At 47.0% G+C, this 7,331-nt stretch overlaps 1 non-coding gene across 1 annotated transcript; it reads right to left on the bottom strand.

Annotated features, from left to right (window-relative positions):
• Positions 1–3,938: 3,938 nt before the first annotated feature.
• Positions 3,939–4,042, bottom strand: LOC115893782. The gene has a single exon (XR_004053836.1). It is a non-coding gene; the product is annotated as a small nucleolar RNA U13 (small nucleolar RNA).
• Positions 4,043–7,331: the final 3,289 nt, after the last annotated feature.

The following is a 7,331-nucleotide window of genomic DNA, read 5'->3' as shown; positions in this document are numbered from 1 at the left end:
GTCCTGACCTCTTCCTGGGAAGGGACTCCGACATGGAAAGCCACGTGCTGTGAAGCAACCATGGACCCTGGCCAAGAGAAACAGAGGCCCCCCCCCACCCCCCGCTTCCTGACAGCGTCCTTCCCAGAAGCCCAGTGTGAGCAAGGGCCAGGAGCAGCTGTGGGCACTCATGCCCCTCTCCCTTGCCAGGGTGGAACAGTGGGCCACACCACACCAGCAGCTCTTGCGCCCACTGTGATGCCACTGATGGCTGGGGCAGGGGTGCCAGGCAGGGAGAGGAAGGCCTGTGTTCTCCTCTTTCCAGGACTCTTGCCTTGGTTTTCCAGTCCACAGCAGATTGTCCTGAAAGGCTACTGCAGTCCTTTGGGGATAAATGGACAGAGGGAGTATGAAGCCCATGCTCTCTCAGCCAAGTGTATTTAAGCCTTTTAATAATTCATATCCCCATTTCCATACACAGCCCCACTTAAAGAGGGATCCCAGGGAAACCTAAAAGCTTTTCTGATTGCACCAGCTTATCCAGCATCTTCATAAAAGGTTCTCAACTGGCCTCTCAGAATCGACGGCAGCAATGCTTATGAAGAAAAACTAATAGTTCCAGCTGGTAGTCATTGAAAAGTCACTTAATATTTCTCTGTGCAAGGAGCTCGACTTAATGGGACACAATGTTTTTTCCCTAAGCAGTTGGGAAAAAAAAAATCCCTTGACATCATATTAATAATGTCAAGTTTTATTGGCTCTCTCATTTGACATGATATTAAACTTTTCAGACTCTATCTCGACTGAGGTACAAGGTTGTTAAAATGTGGACAGATTGGAGCACTACGAAAATGTGGCATGGAAGAAATGCCTGTCCAGGTGAGTAGAGAGAGATGGAAAGCCGGTGACATGGGGCTTGATAGACAAATCTACTTTGTAGAAAAACTCTTAGTACGTCACCTCCTTCCGCACACTGCCTTCTTTCTGAGACTGGTGATACAGGCACCTTAGTGGAAGATGGGGCTCCAGAACTCTACGGCATAGGGTTGTTCATTGTCCTCTGCAAGTCTAGTTTTCTGGACAGAATAAAGTGAAGACATCATGTTAGGGCAGATTACAGTTTATGAGCATAGCTTTGCTCCATAGCACCTCCTTGGGACAGAAAATTCCTTGGGTTTCTCTCTTTTTTTTTTTGTTTTTTTTCAGAAGGAGTCTCACTCTGTCGCCCAGGCTGGAGTGTAGTGGCGCGATCTTGGTTCACTGCAACCTCTGCCTCCCGGGTTCTAGCAATTCTCGTGCCTAAGCCTCTCCAGTAGCTGGGATTACAGCATGCACCACAACGCCCAGCTAATTTTTGTATTTTTAGTAGAGAGATGAGGTTTCCCCATGTTGGCTAGGCTGGTCTCAAACTCCTGACCTCACGTGATCCGCTCGCCTTGGCCTCCCAAAGTGCTGGATTACAGACGTGAGCCACCATGCCCTGCAACTCCCTGGGTTTCTAATACTAACAACAATAGCTAACTAACATGACCTGGTGCAACCATGTGGGCTGACACCATGCTAAGTGCTTTCCCATGTTTGCCCCTGTTGGATCCTCACAAAAACCAAATGAGTTAGATGTTATTGTTGTCACCATTGTCCCCATTTTAAGAAAGAAAACTGAATGAAAGAATCATTGTGTGATTTTCTAAGTCTGATGGCTAGTAACAGACCTGGGAATCCTATAGCCTGAAATTATGTGCTTACCACCCTTCAATACAATGGGAGCCATTATGAAGATGACAAATGTCACATGGGCAAAGTCTAGGGACCCCAGTCTGGCCCCTGGACCTCTCCCTACCCTGGGCACCTGTCCTCTTTCACCATCTTCACTGCTGGGGACTGACAGGCAACCAAGAGGGAGGGTTTTCCAGCAGGCAGTCAGCACTGACTTCGCCTGTCAAGCACAACACCATAAATAACATATTTTAAGCAAAGAACACCCCAGCAACCCAAAAATGCATGTCTAAAGCCATTTTGACGTTGCAGAGCTACAGTAATACTTTTATGCTTTGTTTAAAGAAATTGTTTGCAGCATATTTGTAGTGAAATCACTCCAAAGAGTTTATTTTGGATGATTGATTTATAGGAATCCAGCTCCCATACCCAGAGGATGACACTTAAATCATATCTTCTTTTCATTTATAATAAGGAACAAAATGATCATATTTTGACAAGTCTGATCATTTTGGGGGTTGAGCAGGTTCCCTCAGTGGGCTCAGTCTATAGCTCACAGAACTGATAGAATATTATTATGTCTCATTAAAATCAGCTGCAGCTGCTTCAGATGGCTGCCCCAAAGAAAACAAAGCTCTTGGTGGTTTATCCTAGAGTAGTCAGTCTACCTACTGATTTTTAAGAAGGGGACAGGTGGAAATCTTTCTACTTGTGCTTGCCAAAGCCCATCTACCCTGGGTTTGAACTTAGAACATCTCCTTAAAACAGACCGGCCTCACCTAGGACTGACATCACAAGTCTTTCTGTGTCCTCTCTTCCCCCTTGATGCTGCGACGCTGCTGCAGCCTCTGGCCTTCTGACCCCACAGAGGCGGTATCCCATTTCCAGGACTAATGGGAATCTTAATTGCCCAGGCTTAACGGGGAGGGTGACATTTGCTGTTTTGGCACCTGCCCTCTCGCTAAGCCAAACAAGCCGGTTTTGGAGCTCTCATTTGTTTCTAGATTCGCAGCCGGGGCAGAAGCCGCCTGTGCCACATCCCCAGAATCTGTGCTATCATTTCCATATTTGTGTTCATCTCCTGAGGCTGAACTTTGGGTCATGCTGAGCAAAGTCTGCCTTCTGCCCTGTCTGAAAGTCTCCTTTCGCTCACCTACAAACGATGGCAGGACTCCTCTGCTGTTCTCCCCATCAGGCTGGGGGCCAGCCCTGTACCGCTCCCACTTCTTGAGAAGTGAGTTCAGTCTGTGACAGCCACACAGTGAAAAGACCAGAAAAGTTCTCCTGGAACAAAACCTCCCCAAGTTCTCGGGGTCCGTGGCAGTCTGTGTAAGAGTAGTACAGTGAAAGAGCTTCCTTCTCTCATCTCCCTCTTTCATCTTCCCTAATCCCCTCCCCTCGACTTATCTTTTTTTTTCTCTCTGCCTCCAGCCCCCCTCCTCTTTCTATTCACTATCAAGAACAGCCAATTTAGCGGGCGGCCATACAGTTCCAGCAGAAGGCCCCGGGATCAGTGGCTATGGGGAATGGCACAGCCAGGAGGAGAAATCAAAGATGAAATGAGCATTTGGATCTTGCTGAAACTGAAGCTTAGCACCCTCTATGCATTATTCATGTGTGACATTGTCATCCTCTTGTCTACACTCTCCACTGAGCTACAACAGAGCCCTGAATCCTCATGGCTTTGAAATAATTTGCACGACGACACTGATCTCTCTTCAACCTTGCAAATGCCCCACACAGTGCCAAGTTCTGGTCCAGCTCAGGTACAGCTGCAGGTCATGTCAGCAGGAAACCACAATCATACCCTTTTGGCAAGACACTTCAAGGAATTGGGTAACGATTTGCATTTGGTATTTGGTTCTTGATACCTGTACCAAAAGGTCAAAATCCTAAGCAAGCAACTGGTCTTGATTGGATTGTTTAAAAATATGAATTATTGACCTTGGGCAAATCATTAGATTTCCCTGAGCTTTGACGTTCCATCCCCCAAACTTGGAGTCCATAATGACTTCCTTACAGGGATGCTGTGAGGACCGAATTAGTTAATACGTATATGTGGACACGCTTTGTAAACTATAAAATGCTGAATGAGTATAAAAGCAATTTAAAAAGGCCGAAGTGTATTAGGCATTCACGATGTGCTTGCCATTATGCAATTGGCACTTACTTGCTCATTTAATCTTCTCAGAAATCCCCGTGAGGTTGATACTATTATTCCCCCTCCCCCGCTTTTTCTTTCGTGTCAGGCCAGTAATGTGCTGACTTTGTAACAAGGTTTGAAGGAGGCACATCTCACACATGTGCCTGAACACCCAATCATCTCGCTTATGAACTACAAAAGGACCTCCCCTTTCTTAAGAAGAGGAAATTCAGGACACTCAGTGAGGTGGTTAAGGGAAGTCCAGAGCTGAGATTCTAGTCTAGGCTGTCTCTTCCCTCCCACTCTGCAGGTACCCATTCCAGACTGAGGAGCAGGTAACTCTCCTGGTTTTGTGCAGAAACACAAATATTGATTTACCAACATGTCAAATATTTCCCCCTCCTTGGAATGCTCCTAAACTGGAGGCAGTTGGACATCTTGGGTCTCCGCTACTTCATTTGCACTGGTTTTCCATTGACCTGAATGGGTGGGCCAGTGACTATTTGCAAGGTTGGTTGGGAAGGGTTAGCTCTCAGCTTGGGATTCCTGGAACAGGTGCACTTGGGGATCTCCTCCTGGCCTCCACCTCTGCAGATCCCAGGGCCAATCTTTTGTCCCAAACCATTTTCTCAAGAACTCATCATCTAAGGTAGCTACCCACTGGCGGGAGTAAGCTACCATCTCCAAGAGCCAGCACAGAACTTCGGGAGTGCTAAATGTGAAGAGAAGGGGGTGTTATGAGAGATCATCCCAGAGGATTACAGGGATAGGACACTTAACCCTCCTCACAGGCACGAGTTTGGAATAATTACCCAGGGCAGACTCTCTGAAAGAGGAGGTAAGCTGGCTAAGGCTCTTAGGAGGCAGGCCTGATGACATTGTTATGTATCAGTCCAGGGCTCAGGACGCGACGGGGTCAGGTATTAGCTGATTATCTGATTCTGTCAGCAGAGAGCTTTCAGTGAGTCCACAGAGCCAGCCCCCTGATTTCCTCAGAGAAACGCTAAGCTTAGACACCTGCAAAGGAGTCCTCGTGTGAAGTTCTGCCCCTGGAAAGTGTCCTGGGTACTTACAGTATCAGCACTGGAGGCAGATCCTGCAGCTCCGAAACACGCTCCAAGCTTCACGTTGCCACATGGTTCTGGGAGATTAGGCCATGGCAAACTGTGGCTTCCCTTACTTCTGAACTTGAGCCTCTGATTCCCTCTCCTGTTGGAGTCTTTAACACGGTCAGTCTACAGACACTAGTTTTGGCTGTTGAAAAGCTTTCCAACTCCAACCTTGCTGGGGGTGGAAGAGAAGGACAGGAGGGGTGAGGAAGAGCCACTTCTGTGACAGAAATCAAGGCCAAGGCAGGCAGACATGTAGGTGGATTTGAGTGGCAAGGCTTTTCAATCAGGAGAGGCCCAAATGACAGGAGGAGGCATTAAGTGTAGACATAAAGAAGAACTTACTTGGTTTTGAAGGTTAGCCAGGATACCTCTAATAATTGTGTTATAATAACTATAATTTTATTATTTATTATATTTACTGTTCTATCAACTTTTTTTGTCTTCCTTTCTTTCTTCTTTTTGAAACAGAGTCTGACTCTGTGGCCAGGCTGGAGGGCAGTGGCGCCATCTTGGCTCACTACAGCCTCCGCCTCCTGGGTTCAAGCGATTCTCCTGCCTCAGCCTCTAGAGTAGCTGGGATTAAAGGTAAGTGCCACCATGCCTGGCTAATTTTTGTATTTTTGGTAGAGACAAGGTTTCACCATGTTGGCCAGGCTGGTCTCGAACTCCTGACCTCAGATGATCTGCCCACCTTGGCCTCCCAATGAACTTTTTAATATTATGTCACTTAATCCTTCCAACTACCCTGTAAGAGAGGTATGATCATTAGATTTCTATTTTACATCTGAGAAAGCTGAGATCCACGTAATTTTTTTTTTTTTTTTTTTTTTTTTTGAGATGAAGTCTTGCTCTGTTGCCCAGGCTAGCATGCGGTGGTGCAGTCTAGAGGCAGTGGAACAGCCTCTGCCTCCCGTGTTCAAGCAATTCTTCTGCCTCAGCTTCCTGAGTAGCTGAGGTTACATGTGCCACCACACCTGGCTAATTTTTTTTTTTTTTTTTTTTTTTTTTTTTTTGTATTTTTAGTAGAGATGTGGTTTTGCCATGTTGGCTTCCCAAAGTGCTGGGATTACAGGTGTGAGCCACCACGTCCAGCCAGGTCCAAATAATTGAAATAACTCATCTAAGGTCAGCAGTTTGAAAGAGACAGAATCGGAATGTAGACCCAGGCAATCTGATGCCAGAGTATAGGCTCCTGACTGCAGGTTTCCAGGTGCCTCCGTAGAAAGAGTGAAGAAATGCTGGGGAGAGCTCCATCTGGCCTGGTTGGGTACATATCCAGGAGACAGAGGACTTCATGGAGGGCGTTCAGGCTGTGAGGATCTGTGAATATGGCATTGTCACTGATGTGGCTCCTTCCTTTTTTCCCTTCCCACCCAATTTATCCATGTAGCACCCCCTCCCCTCCACAAGCTAGCGGGAGGGTGGAAGTGAAGATGAAGGATCCTTGCAGGAAGCTGAGTCCAGCTCAGGATGCCTCTGCCCACTTCTGCTCTGCTCTCAGCACAGCTGCCTGGCTCCCACCTGTTGAATTACAGGCCACTGACTTCCAAGTCAGGCCAGAAGGTCAGTCATCTTTTCCACTGATCCTCTGCCTTGAGCTGAGTTATCTCACACAAGTGGTACCCACTGGACCCGGCAGCTCTGGCCCTGCTGAAACTCCCTCACAGTTTAGCAGGGGTTTTAAATCTGGCCCATGAGGCCTTGTCAGTTTCAAGTGCCCCCCGCTCCCCGACCTTTTAATAAACATTTCCTTTGTTATCAGAATTATTTCCTAATTCATTCCCTTCTGTCCCTGAAAATCTAAATCCTATTTAAGTTAATGCCCTTCATTTTCATTTATAAAGACAGATACAAAATAATTATTTCCTATCTCCGTGGTTTCCTTATCTCCCGTCCTAATAATGCCTTCGGCAGATGAACATTCCCCGTCAGTTGAAACAGTTGGAGTGTTTGTTTTTTTCACTCTTTAAAGAAGAAAAATAAAATGCCTTCTCGGGCTTTGTCTCTTCTCTTCTCCTCTCTCCTCTTTTCTCTTTCTGCCTTTCTCGGCTCTTTTCTTCTCACTATCTGCTTTTCTCCCTGGGCGCCCCCTCTCCCTCTTCTGATCCCTACAGTGCCTCTTTCTCTCCCTCTCCTGCGCCCTCTCCTGCTGTCCTGGCCCTTGCCCAGCCCAGCATTGCTGGGCGCCTCTCATTTTCCTGTCCATGGTGCAAGCTCTCTGCGACCTCACATCTGAATTTCATCAGCCCCTGGGCCTGCCTTTGAGCTCAAGTCCCCCCAGCTAGTAAAATTGGTTTGGATGAGCAGACACAGTCTCGAAAAGAAACATTCTTTGGTTTCCTCTCATGTAAACTAGTGAGCAGAGAATTCACAGTTCCCTT

The sequence above is a fragment of the Rhinopithecus roxellana genome, chromosome 15 (genome assembly GCF_007565055.1).
Source record: "Rhinopithecus roxellana isolate Shanxi Qingling chromosome 15, ASM756505v1, whole genome shotgun sequence".
NCBI classification, from domain to species: Eukaryota; Metazoa; Chordata; class Mammalia; order Primates; family Cercopithecidae; genus Rhinopithecus; species Rhinopithecus roxellana.
This window is presented reverse-complemented; position numbering and strand designations above follow the sequence as displayed.